Source organism: Aegilops tauschii, chromosome 5 (assembly GCF_002575655.3).
Source record: "Aegilops tauschii subsp. strangulata cultivar AL8/78 chromosome 5, Aet v6.0, whole genome shotgun sequence".
NCBI lineage: Eukaryota > Viridiplantae > Streptophyta > Magnoliopsida > Poales > Poaceae > Aegilops > Aegilops tauschii.
In genome coordinates this window covers 352,348,962-352,363,401 of record NC_053039.3, presented here as the reverse complement: position 1 = coordinate 352,363,401, position 14,440 = coordinate 352,348,962, and positions in this window count along the sequence as shown.

Genomic DNA, 14,440 nt, shown 5'->3' with positions numbered 1-14,440 from the left:
ACAAGATGGATACGAGGAGGAAATCACAATCCTAGTGGAAAAGAATGACGACCTGATGAGGAAGCTAGGAGTATTCATGGGAGACCCCGCGCCAGGAGGAGATGACGACCATCCCGAAGACTACATCATCATCGACGACACCGACTCCGACCCCGGCAGTAGTGATGATGATTATGAAGACGAAGCTGGAGCAGATATCATGGAGTCTTCCACCGATCAAAATTTCTTGATGACCACCATAGTAGTATTTCCTCCATGTATATAGTAGTAGTCCGAGTATTTTGTAACGGTAGTTAGATCGTTTGTATGCCCTTGTTTGAATTGATTGGTGTGATATGATTGTGTTTGTCTCATGTGCATATGGGTAGTGTTTTCTCACTAGACCTCACTCTATTCTAATATCTCCCCTCTGAACCCATCAGATGCCTCCGAGACGTGACACCGGATTTGTCTTCCCACCGGAGATCACTCAGTTGATCCAGCAGCAGAATGCCTTGATGCAGCTACTAGTCCAGAACCAAGGCAACAACAACAACCCACCGCCACCACCACCAGTTGACAACTTAGCCCGTTTTCCGAGGTTGAATCCGTCGGTGTTTTCCAGTAGCACCGAGCCGATTGTTGGTGATGACTGGCTACGTAGGATTGGAAGGGAGTTGACCACCGCAGGTTGCACATATGCTAAAAAGGTGCGTTTTGCCACACACCAATTGGATGGACCCGCAGCCTCATGGTGGGAGAATTACACAACCACTTTCCCTATAGCCAATGTCACTTGGGATCAGTTTTAGCAAGCGTTCTGCACTGCACATGTCTCAACTGGAGCAATGAGTATGAAGAAGCGTGAGTTTCGCAACTTACACTAGGGAAATTGTACTGTGGGGCAGTACGTGGATGAGTTCAGCAAGCTAGCTCGCTATGCCCCAGATGATGTGGCCACAGATGCCGCGAAGCAGGAGAAGTTTATGGAAGGGCTGAATGATGAGCTGAGTATGCAGTTGATGGTAGCAACATTTGCTAACTACCAGGAGTTGGTAGACAGGGCTCTTATGATTGAAGGAAAGCAACAACAGATAGAGATCTGCAAGAGGATGTATGGATAAGGGAAGTACAATTCAGGAGCGCACAGAGACCTCATTTTACCCCAAACTCGGGAGGACACACTCACCATAACCATGGAGGCCACACTCACAATGGAGGAAGTTCGCATAACCATAGTGGCCCCAAGAACGGAAATGGGAATGGAGGTAGCAGCAGCCAGAACCGTTCCAACCCAGCAACGCCCGCCAAGAAGGATCTAAGTCACATTACTTGTTTCAAGTGCGGGAAGACTGGACACTACGCCACAGAGTGTTCTAAAGCCAAGAATGGAAATGGCAATGGAGGCGCTGGCAAGAAGCCCAATCCTTTCACTAGAGGTCAGGTGAACCACATCAATGTGGAGGAGGTTGAAGAGCAGCCAGATGCAGTTATAGGTAAGTTTTTGGTTAAGTCATTTACTGCAATCGTTCTTTTTGATACTGGTGCATCACATTCATACATATCAAGGGGATTTGCGGACAATTTTAAGTTGCCAACCTTAGCCCTTAGGTCACCCATGTTAGTGAGCTCGCCAGGAGCAGAGTATATGGCCAGCCAATGGTGTGATCGGTTACCCTTAACCATTGGTAGCCATGTTTTCCCCTCAGACCTAATAATTTTGGAGTCACATGGACTGGATATAATACTAGGCATGGATTGTCTATCGAAGTATGGAGGAAACATCGACTGCGCTAGTAAGTCAATTCTGCTCACCACCCCGGAGGGAAAATTGATTAAGTATGTATCCAGACATGCGCCAAGGATGACCCAAGTAAATTCCCTCTCAGGAGTTGTTCAGGAAGAAGTGCCTGTAGTGAAGGATTACCCAGATGTATTTCCAGAGGAACTACCAGGCATGCCGCCGGATCGAGACATAGAGTTTTTGATAGAGCTGTTGCCAGGCACCGGACCGATATCAAAGAGGCCATACCGGATGCCCGCAAATGATTTGGAGGAAATTAAGAAGCAGATTAAGGAGTTATCGGAGAAAGGTTACATTCGACGAAGTTCGTCACCATGGGGAGCCCCAGTGCTCTTAGTTGAGAAGAAGGATGGATCTTGAGAATGGTTGTTGATTATCGTGCACTAAATGAAGTGACGATCAAGAACAAGTACCCACTACCGATGATCAATGATTTGTTCGACCAGTTGCAAGGAGCTAAAGTATTCTCCAAGATCGATCTGCGATCAGGATACCACCAGTTGAAGATCTGAGAACAGGATATACCCAAGACAACCTTCACCACAAGGTACGGGCTATATGAGTATACCGTTATGTCGTTTGGATTGACTAATGCCCCTGCCTATTTCATGAGTATGATGAATAAGGTGTTCATGGAGTTCTTGGATAAGTTCGTTGTGGTGTTCATTGATGATATTTTGGTATACTCGAAGAATGAAGAGGAGCACAAGGAGCATTTGCGTTTAGTTCTCGAGAAGCTCATGGAACATCAGCTTTATGCCAAATTCAGCAAATGTGAATTTTGGTTGAAGGAACTTGGATTCCTTGGACATGTTATATCAGGAGAAGGTATAGCGGTAGACCCCACCAAGGTCCAGTCAGTCACTGAGTGGTTGGCACCCACCTCAGTAGGAGAGATCCGCAGTTTCCTTGGACTAGCGGGATATTACCGGAAATTCATTGAGATTTTTTCCAAGATTGCTAAACCCATGACAGAGCTATTGAAGAAAGACACTAAGTTCAAATGGACAGATGAATGTGAGGCAAGTTTTCAGGAGCTGAAGAAATGTTTGGTTACAGCCCCAGTGCTGATTCTGCCGGATATACGCAAGGATTTCCAAGTGTATTGCGACGCTTCTCGCTTAGGACTTGGAGGAGTACTTATGCAAGACGGAAGAGAGGTTTCATATGCCGCACGTCAGCTTCGACTGCATGAGTTGAATTATTCCACGCATGATTTGGAGTTAGCAGCTGTAGTTCATGCACTCAAGACCTGGAGACATTTTCTTATTGCAAACCGTTGTGATGTGTAGAGGGATCACAAGAGTTTGAAGTGCATTTTCACACAGAAAGAGCTGAATCTCAGGCAGAGGAGATGGTTGGAGCTCATAAAGGATTATGATATGGAGTTGCATTATCATCCAGGAAAGGCCAATGTCGTAGCAGACGCTTTGAGTCGGAAGAGTTATGTCAATACCCTTGTAAGCGGAGGATTACCAAAGGAGTTAGTCAAAGATCTCAGGGAGCTTCATTTGAGATAGTTGATAGAGGTTTTGTTGCAGCAATGGAGGTTCAGTCAACATTATTGGGAAAAATTCGAGAAGCCCAGAAGGATGATAAGGAGATTGCTGAGATAAAGGAGAAGATGAGCGAAGGAAAAGCCAAAGGTTTTCGTGAGGATGAGTACGAAACCTTATGGTTTGAGGATTGTGTTTACGTACCCAATAATGCAGAGATCAGGAAGTTGATACTTTAGGAAGCTCACGATTCGCCATACTCGATACACCCCGAAAACACCAAGATGTATTTGGATTTGAAGGAGCGTTTCTGGTGGACCGGTATGAAGAAAGATATTGCCGAGTATGTAGCCGTATGTGATGTATGTCCGAGAGTGAAGGCAGAACATCAGAAGCCAGCAAGATTACTGGAACCTATGCCGATACCCGAATGGAAGTGGGACAAGCTTGGCATGGATTTTATCACCGGATTACCCAGGACCCGATCGGGATATGATTCTATTTGGGTAGTAGTGGACCATTTGACCAAAGTGGCTCACTTTATCCCAGTGAAGACCACCTATACGAGTGCGATGCTGGCCAAGATATATATGACCAGGATCATATGTCTGCATGGAGTTCCGAGGACCATCGTATCTGATAGAGGGACTCGGTTTACTTCGAAGTTTTGGCATCAGTTGCATCAGACTTTGGGTACCAGGCTAGAGTTCAGTACAGCCTTTCATCCGCAGACAGATGGACAGACAGAGAGAGTCAATCAGAATCTGGAGGACATGTTGAGAGCTTGTGCACTAGATTATGGATCTAGTTGGGATGATAATTTGCCGTATGCGGAGTTCTCATACAACAACAGTTATCAAGCCAGCTTGAAGATGCCCCTTTCGAAGCCTTGTATGGAAGGAGCTGCAGGACACCATTGATGTGGGATGAAGTTAGAGACTGTCAGTTGTTCAGACCAGATTTGATCAAAGAATCTGAAGAGAAGGTTAAATTGATCCGAGATAGACTGAAGGTAGCTCAGTCCAGGCAGAAGAGTTATGCAGACTCAAAACGCAAGGAGGTAGTCTATGAAATCGGAGACAGAGCATATCTTCGTGTATCAGCTCTGCGAGGAGTTAAACGATTTGGAGTTAAGGGAAAGTTAGCCCCAAGATTTGTAGGACCATACCGAGTTTTGGAACGTATGGGCGAAGTGGCCTACAAGTTGGAGTTACCCAAAGGATTGTTAGGAGTTCATGATGTGTTTCACATTTCCCAATTGAAGAAGTGCCATGCTGAGATGATCGGTATTCCTATAAGACATACAGTGCCCCTTGAAGCAATTTAGTTGGATAGTGATCTGACCTATGAGGAGAAACCTGTCAAGATTCTCGAGTTTGCCAGCCGAGTCACACGCAGCAAGGTTATCAAGTTTTGCAAAGTTCAGTGGAGCCACCATACCGAGGATGAAGCCACCTGGGAACGAGAGGAAGACCTACGGAAGGACCACCCACACCTATTTTCTAGCCAACCAGAATCTCGAGGGCGAGATTCATCTTAAGGGGGGTAGGTTTGTAACATCCCAAATTTTCAATTTGGATGTTATACATAGGTCATCATATGCATATCATATTTTATTTGCTTTTCGTTTGTGATCCTAGAAATCTTAAGCAACTCAAGGACCCACGGAGAGAGTTGGGGATTTCATTATTTTCATATTTGAATTTTCCCAAATTTGAAAAGAGGATCATTTTGGTTTTAATAATTTTTCTCTCTGAAATATTTCCAATATTAAAAATAAAAAGAGAGGAGATAAAATGACTTCTCCAAAGTAAAAAGAAATATTGGAGGAAAAAATGTTAAAATCAAATAAATATTTTATTTGGATTTTATTCGAGATTTATTTGAATTAGAAAAATATGCATTTTTCAAAATTGCATTTTTAGGCCAGAAAAATGTTCACTTTGTTCTAAATATTTTATTTAGACTGTGAAAATTGTTTTTGCCATTTTTAGAATTTTTTATTATTTATTTAGGATTTTTCCTTTTCGGCGGAATTTATTTAAAAAATGTTCGCGGCCGAACTGGGCTGGCCCAGCCGCCACCGCCTTCCCCTCCCCGAGCCGTACCCGCGCTGGACTCCGGCGGGAGTCCGGGACCGCGCCGCCGCCGTGGCTTGGCCCCTTGGCCAAGTCGGATCGCCCCCCTCCACCTTAAATAGCCCCGCCCCGCCACCCTCTCCTCCTCGTCCCGCACCACCGCCGCCGCCGCCCGCGCCGCCACCGCAGCCGCATCGCAGCCCGGCGCCCCACGCCGCTGCTGCTGCCGCCACCCCGCGCCGATGTCGCTGCCTCGCCGGCACCGCCGCCCGCCGTCGCCGTTGACCCCTCGCCGCGGCCGGTTTTATTCCGGTCCATTTCAGATTTTTTTATAAACCCTAGAACCGGTTTTCTTCGGGTAGATCGGTTCAGTTTTCTCGATTTCGCCGGTTTAGATCGTTTTTTTATCTGAGCTCGCTAATTAGCGAACGTTCGTCAGATTAGTTTCTGAAATGAACGAATTCGTTCGTTAGTCTCTATTAGCGGACGTTCGTCCGATAGATTTTTCTTTTTCTGTTTTATTTTCACCAGGGACCTATCCGTGATTATTTTTATCACAGATTAGCCCCTGATCTTCAAACCCTCGCAACTTTTCAACCGTTTGTCCAAATCTAGTGAAACCAGCGCCTAAATCTTCGTCTCGAACCCCTCTTTCCAGTTAACCAACTTGAACATGATTTTGGCAATTTAAAATTTGGTTTCAAGCAGATTTGAATTCGAATTTCTTTTGACCGTAGTTTCAGTTCCGTAACTCCGATTCGATTGATTCTTTTTACAAATCAAAGCTCTTCAGTTGAACTTTCAGATTTGATCTTTCTCATCTGAGTTTTACCCTTGCATCTATGCTTGAGTGCTTATGTATGCTATTGTTTGTTTACGATAGAATTCCCGGAGTGCGAAGCGTGCTACTACGAGTCTCTAGGGTTTGCAGATCGTCAGCAAGGCAAGTGACACTTTGATCATACCTCTTTATTACCCAGTTTTATGCATTAGTTCCCATCCTCAAACATTGCATGAGTAGGATCTGATTAATATGTTGGTTTTGGGAAGTAGATGATGAGGTAGAACCTATTCCCTTTATATCAAACCCTTGGGAGTTACTTCTACGTTATGCTTATACTGCTATGCTATGCTCATAGACGTGGTTTGGTTTGAGTGAATCCACGACAGATGTGAGAGATGTTAATTAATGGTTAACTTAAGGTGGCTACTTAAATTCACATCTGGCTGGATTGGTTGAGGCACCCTGGAGAACCCAGTGGTCGTCAGGGCACCTGGAGAATCCAGTGTTGTCCTAGGATATCCCGGAGTACCCGTGTGATTACCCTATGGAATGCCACCCGGGCTCAAAGGGATCATAAGATTATTCATGCTGGAAACTTCCGTGTGCACCCACAAGCCATTATGGGCTCTGGCATAGTTGAGTATGTTGCGTGACCTCTTTCAGTGGTATGCTAGCAGATGTAGGGGGATGTAGGTGGTACTGTCTACCCAGAGTAAAGAGTTAACGTTTCTGAAAGACTGTGTCTCGGTCATCCGTTTCTCAAACATCATGAAGTGCGAGAAATCCAACGGAGGAGATCGAGTCTTGTGGGGAAAGTGCGTAAACCTCTGTAGAGTGTACAAACTAATCATGGTTAACCGTGTCCCCGGTTATGGACATCTTGAGTATCTGGTTCTTGAATTATTGATTTGATCTCATCACTCTAAATTAATTTGTTGGGTTATTAACTATGCTTAATTGGTATTGAGTTGGAGGAACCTTCTCAATGTTTCAACCACCATGATAGTTAAATGAAAATTTATTCCTTTGTTGTAGGAAAAAATTGGCTTTTCGCAAAACATTATAACCATAGAGCCTCCACCAGCCATATGTGCATGTAGTGATAGCATTTACCTTGTTCATTGCTCTACTGTGTTATATTGCCAGCATATTCCATGTGCTGACCCGTTTCGGGCTACAACATATTATGTTGCAGACTTTCAGACGAAGAGTAAGGTGCGCTAGGTCGTTGTCGTGCACTCAGCTATGTCGTTGGAGTTGATGGACTCATTTACCTTCGATGCTTCCGCAGCTATCTTATTTAGATGGCCTTAAGCCATATTATTGTAATAAGTTCTCTTTGAGACATTCGATGTAATAAGTGTGTGATTGCACTCTGTTATAAATCCTTCAAGTACTGTGTGTGTCAGCATTACCGATCCAGGGATGACACTTATGCACAGAGATTTGACCGTTTGAGGTCGGATCGCTACACTGGTCATGATGTTTACCTGTCGTGTATGAGTCTATGTATAATTATGTTGGAACCTTTTTATTATTCGCTTTGTCTTTCGCTGTTTTCCTTTTTTTTCTCGGATTTGTCGCTGGCTTTTCCCTACTATTTTGGATGTTGCTCAGCATGGTTTCTTTATATTGGGAAAAAGAAATAATAGGATGATGCAGGGAGGCAGCAGCAGTCATGCTTGTGAGGATGTCCCTGTTCACCGCTCAGTATGACAGGCAGGGCATTCTCCCGAGCCGTACAATCCACCACCGCCTCCACCGCCACATCCGCCCTCCACCGAACAAATTATGCGCATGTTTGAGGAAAGAGGGAATAACGATTTGATCTAATTATTGAAAAGTGTACAAGCTATGGTTGTGCGGAATGGAAATCAGAATGGCCATCACTCCAAGCTGTCAGATTTTCAGAGAACCAAGCCTCCCAGTTTCAGCCAAGTTATCGATCCCTTGGAAGCCGATGATTGGTTAAGAACTATTGAGAAAAAGCTTGAGATTGCTCGCACTGAAGAAGATGACAAGGTTCCGTTTGCTACACATTACCTCAAAGGAGCTGCCGCTATATGGTGGGATAATGCTAAAGCCATGTGGCCTGCGGACGAAGAAATCACTTGGACTAAATTCAAGGACCATTTCCGCAAATATCATATTCTGCTGGTATTATGAGGGTCAAGCAGCATGAATTCCTTGCGCTCACCCAAAGAAGCCTGTCTGTTAGTGAGTATTTGCATAAGTTCAATCATTTGGCCCGTTATTCTCTCTATGATGTGGCCACAGAAGAAAGAAAGGTCGACAGATTTCTTGGAGGACTAAACCAGCACCTCAGATGCACTCTCAGTATGTTTGATTTCCCGGATTTCCAAACTCTGGTAAACAAGGCCCTCATTGTAGAAAGGGAGCGCAAGCTTGTGCATGACAATAAGACTGCTAATAATGATCACAAGCGCAAGTTTGAGCCTAAGAAGGATGGTCAGCCAATGCAGAAGGCTCGTACTTTGCAGCAGACTCAGGTGGAATACAAACCCAATTGGCAGCAGAATGTTAACAAGACCACTACTCAAGTCAAGAATGTCGTGACCAGCCCGGTGCGTGAAGAATACCAGCGCAACAATTTGTGCTTCAATTGTGGACAAACCGGACATTATGCAAGACAGTGTCCCAAGAACGGCAAGTCAAATGCTCCATTCAGGACACAAGTCAACCATATGGGGCCGTACCCTGTCCAGCGAACCATCCAAGGGCAAGTTCACCACCTCTCCGCATATGAAGCCCAAGAGGACCCCAAAGTCGTCATTGGTATGTTTCCTGTTAATAGCATACCTGCAATAATTTTATTTGACTCTGGGGCTTCCCACTCTTTTATTTCACGGAGTATTGTTGCCCAAAACAAATTCCCTTGGTTAATTTTGGGAAAAAGTATGCTGGTACAATCCCCGGGATCCGTGCTCAGAAGCAATCTGGTCTGCCGTAATTTGGCAATTCATATCAAAGGAGTCTGTTTCCCAACTTCCTTGATAGTCATCGAGTCTGCCAAGTTGGACATTATTTTGGGAATGAACTGGTTGACCCAATATCAAGTCTGCATCAACTGTGCGACCAGAGAAGTTGCCTTGACAAGTCCGGAAGGTCGAACCACAAAATTCTATGCCCACAGAAGCATACCCAGGAAAGAAATGATCTTCACCGTTGTGGCTGAAGAATTGGGATTAATTCCTGTAGTTAGTGAATTTCTAGATGTATTCCCTGAGGAATTACCAGGCATGCCGCGAGACCGGGAGCTTGAGTTTGCAATTGATCTTGTGCCTGGGACCGCACCGTTATACAAGAAGTATTATCGGATGCCTTTGTCAGAATTAGTGGAATTAAAGAAACAACTCGATGAGATGCTACAGAAAGGTTATATCCGTCCAAGCTCTTTACCATGGGGATCACCCGCAATATTTGTAGACAAGAAAGATGGTAGTCTTCGGATGTGTGTGGATTACCGTCAGTTGAATGATGTCACTATCAAGAATAAATATCCACTACCAAGGATTGATGATTTATTTGATCAACTCAGTGGGGCCAAAGTATTCTCCAAGATTTATTTGAGGACCGGATACCACCAGCTCAAGATCAAGAAGGAAGATATTCCTAAGACCGCGTTCACTACCCGATACGGTCTTTATGAATATACAATTATGTCCTTCAGTCTCACCAATGCCCCTGCTTTCTTCATGCATATGATGAACAAAGTTCATGGATTTCCTGGATAAATTTGTGGTGGTCTTCATCGATGACATCCTAATATACTCAAAGGGTGAAGAAGAGCATAAAGAACACCTCAGAGTTGTCTTACAAAGACTCCGTGACCATCAGCTGTACGCCAAATTCAGCAAACGCGAGTTTGGGCTCAAGCAAGTTGGATTTTTAGGGCATGTTCTTTCAGCAGAAGGGATAGCCGTAGATCCAAGTAAGGTAAAGTACGTGCTTGATTGGACGGCACCCACGACAATATCTGAAATCCGGAGTTTCCTTGGATTAGCCGGGTACTATCGCCGTTTTGTTGAAGGTTTCTCTAAGATTGCCAAGCCAATGACAGAGCTTCTCAAGAAGGATAAGAAATTTGAATGGACTGAGGACTGCAGGAAAAGTTTCAATGAGCTGAAGACCAGACTGACAACAACACATGTTTTGACTCTTCCAGACATCTACCGCAGCTTTGATGTGTACTGTGATGCCTCCAGATGAGGTCTTGGATGCATACTCATGCAAGATGGCAAGGTGGTACGATACACATCTCGCCAGCTACGACCCCACGAAGGGAACTATACTGCTCATGATTTGGAGTTGGCCGCAGTTGTTCATGCTTTAAAAATTTGGAGACACTACATCATTGAAAAAAGGTGTCAGATATTTACCGACCACAAAAGTCTCAAGTATGTATTCACTCAACCGGACTTAAACCTCTGACAACGAAGATGGCTCGAATTAGTCAAGGATTATGACCTTGGAATTAATTATCATCTGGGTAAGGCCAACGTGGTCGCTGATGCCCTCAGTCGCAAACCTGCCAATCTGAATGCCATAATGGAGTCCTTGCCTCCCGAACTTCAGGAAGAGATCACTCAGCTCAATTTGGTTATTGTTGATACTGGTCTTGCGAATATGATGGAAGTTACTCCTACCCTCGAGGATGAGATCCGCAGGGCCCAGTCAGATGACCCAGTTCTACAAAACCATGTCAATCGTATGCTAGAAGGCAAGACCCAGGATTTCTCTAAGGATCAGCAAGGTACACTAAGGTTACGAGGAAGGGTTTGTGTACCTCATCAAGCAGACTTAAGAAAGAAGGTCTTGACAGAAGCACATGAATCTTCGTATTCCATTCACCCCAGAGGTACCAAAATGTACGAAGACCTTCGGTAGATATTTTGGTGGGATGGGATGAAGAAGGACATCGCCTATTTTGTAGCTTGTTGCGATGTATGCAACAAAGTGAAGGCAGGACACCAAAAACCAGCCGGTCTCCTCCAACCTCTGCCCGTTCCGCAATGGAAGTGGGATGATGTCTACATGGATTTCATCATAGGACTACCAAGGACTCACCAAGGCAATGATGCCGTATAGGTCGTGGTGGACACACTGACCAAGGTAGCCCATTTCGTTTCCATCCGAACCACCTACCAAGCCGATCAGCTAGCACAGTTGTATGTGTCCAGAATAGTCAGTTTGCATGGAGTGCCAAGAACTATCACTTCCGACATGGGTTCCCTTTTTACCTCAGCTTTCTGGTCACATCTCCATCAAGCTATGGGGACCGTGCTAAAATATAGCACAACCTATCATCCTCAGACAGACGGGCAAACTGGGCGAGTGAACCAAATACTTGAAGATATGCTTCGAGCATGTGCTCTGGCCCAAGGACCCAAATGGGAAGATTGTCTGCCATATGCCGAGTTCTCTTACAACAATAGCTTCCAGACCAGCCTGAAGATGTCACCCTATGAAGCTCTATATGGCCGTAAGTGCCGCACTCCGCTAAACTGGTCGCAAACCGGGGATAGCCGTATTTTCGGAATTGATCTCATGATGGAAGCTGAAAAGAAAGTCAAGGAGATCTGAGATAGATTGCAGTTGGCTAAGTCCCGACAGAAGAGTTATTACGAAGCAAAGCACCGTCCGATCAGTTTTGAACCTGGAGAACATGTATACCTCCGAGTCACCCCTATGAAGGGAGTCAAGTGATTTCAGACTCGTGGAAAATTGGCACCAAGACATATTGGTCTGTTCCCAGTTATGTCCAGAGTGGGTACTGTTGCGTATCAGTTGGAATTGCCCCCGGAATTGTCAGAAGTGCACAATGTGTTCCATGTCTCACAGCTAAGACGATGTATATCGCCTCCAGAGAAAAAGACTGATATGGCATAATTAGAGCTGGCTAAGGATTTAACATATGAGGAGAAACCGCTCCGAATTTTGGATGAAATGGAAAGGGTCACTCGCAGTAAAGCAATAAAGTTTTATAAGGTTCAGTGGGAGCAGCACACCGAGGAAGAAGCAACTTGGGAATGAGAGGAATTTCTAAGGGCAACCTATCCAGAATTGTTTTCCTGAGCAACCGAATCTCGAGGACGAGATTCATCCTAAGTGGGGGAGGTTTGTGACAGCCTAGTTTTTGCCCTCTTTTCTTTTTTGATTTTTATTGCCATTTGATTTGAATTTGGGTTTTGAATCGACTCGGTTGGACTTAAACACTTGGGCATACCTTTGATTTTCACCCAAGTAGGCCATCTCTCTCTCAAACCATCATTTCCTCTCTAATATATCCCAATCCTAGGAATATTTTTCATAAATGAAAAATATTCATTTTCTCTTCAAAACCCCACTTCAGCAACATATGCTCCAAAGCAACCCTCATTTTCTTTGCCCACAAAAATCTGAGAAAATTCCCAAATATTCTATGAACCTTGGCATACATCCCTGAGAAAAAAATATTGCATTGGTTTTTGGAATATTTTTGCTACAGAAAATCATTTCTTTTCTGGTCAGAAAATGCAGTTTCTACAGGAAGTGCATTTTTCCTTGATCCAATGGAGCTGAAATTTTTAGGGCTTCATTACCCTCCTAAGAAACTACTAACCACCAAAAATCAGCCCTAAAATCTTCCTGGTTTACTCACAGTTAACCTCACAAGTTACACACCAGAAACTTGCCAGGAAGAAACCAACTCACACAGAGCTCTTGTGACCAACTCAAACCATCAAGGACTACACGCCAGACATGAATTTAAGACCAGTCGTGGCTCTATGCTAGAGTTCGCGCGATGACCACGCGTGTGCACCATGCCAACGTGCTAGTCGACGCGCTCTGGATGCCACCGACGGCTCTGTTTCGCGTGTGCTCGCTTCCCACCCCGCCGCGCCTTGCCAAACTTCGCCACAATCGCCGTCCTGATGCCCTTAACTCCCCCTGGCACTCGCCGACGCCGGAGCTCGCCGCAGCGAGCATGGGCATGACGCGGCCAAGCCAACAGTGCACCCGTGCCCACTATGCTCGTCGCCACACGCGTCATGTGCTCGTCCCCGCTCGCCCACAGTGGTAGCGTGATCCACGGCGTTTTCCCCCCCTCTCACTGACGCCAATCGTCGCCGGGCACCACTTCCAGAGAACTCCGGCGGAGCCCCGAGCCCCTCTCCTCCCTCGCCTATAAATCCGGCCCTCCCCGGCCTCTCTGAGCATCACCGCACACTCATACATCCATCACAACGTCGTAGATAGCCGCAGCTCGGCCGGGTAGGCCTCGGGCCGCGGTCCTTGAGCTCGAGCTCGCCGGCAATCCCCTCTGTTCGCCTCCACCCTTCCAGCCCCTCTCGAGGTCGTTCAACTCCTCCAGCGCCTTCGTGGTGCTTCACGGGTGCCCACTGACCCGGTTGGAGCCCCTGGTATCACCTACGTCTGCCGTCTTCTTCAACTCCGGGGAGACCCGACCGCAGCCGCCGCTTGGAAGCTTAATTCCGAGCTGCTCCGGCCATCTCTCGTCGAGCCACGGGTACAGGCAGGTGCGCCTCGACGCCCTCTCTCTTTCTATCCCTCTAGATCCAGCCAAGGACCCCTCCTCACCGGTGTGAGCTCCGGCGAAGCGCCGCCTCCGCCCTGTCTCTCTCCCTTCCCCTCCACACCTGACCGGTGGGGCCCACTGTCAACCTCTCCACTAGCGCCCGAAGCGGAACGAGTGGAGGCGCATTCTGAAAATACGCCATCGACGTCACCCCCCTGGTTTTTGTTTTATTCAAATTTAATTCAAATTTTGACCAGAAACTTTAACTGGCCATAACTTTTAAACCATAAGTCCAAATGAATTGATTATTTTTGCATTGGGTTTATTTTGAAAAGTTCTAGCAGCACACCAAAATGTAGATTTTTCCCTGCTATCTAGAATTTCTAGTGGTTTTCAGAGTGATTCTTGATATTTTCTTTCTCTGTTTTTAAATGTTTTTAGAGGGAGAAGCTTGTCTTGAGGATAACCAAGAGGAGTGTGAACCTCCTCTACACTAAGGCAAGCCACACCAACATTTACATGATGTCATTTCAATATTTGTGATTTTTCAACTTGAATATGAGTTATTTCATGCATTATTGATTTTGCTAGTTACTTGTTCTACTTGAAATGCTAGATTCAAGTAGTGTTATGATAGCTAAGTTAGTATGAGTTAGCAGAAGTAACTTTTTCTTATGTGATAATGACATGACTAGCACCGGTATTATTTTTCTTAAGAAAGAAGTTGATTCTACTAGTTGATATCATGACTAAAAATGA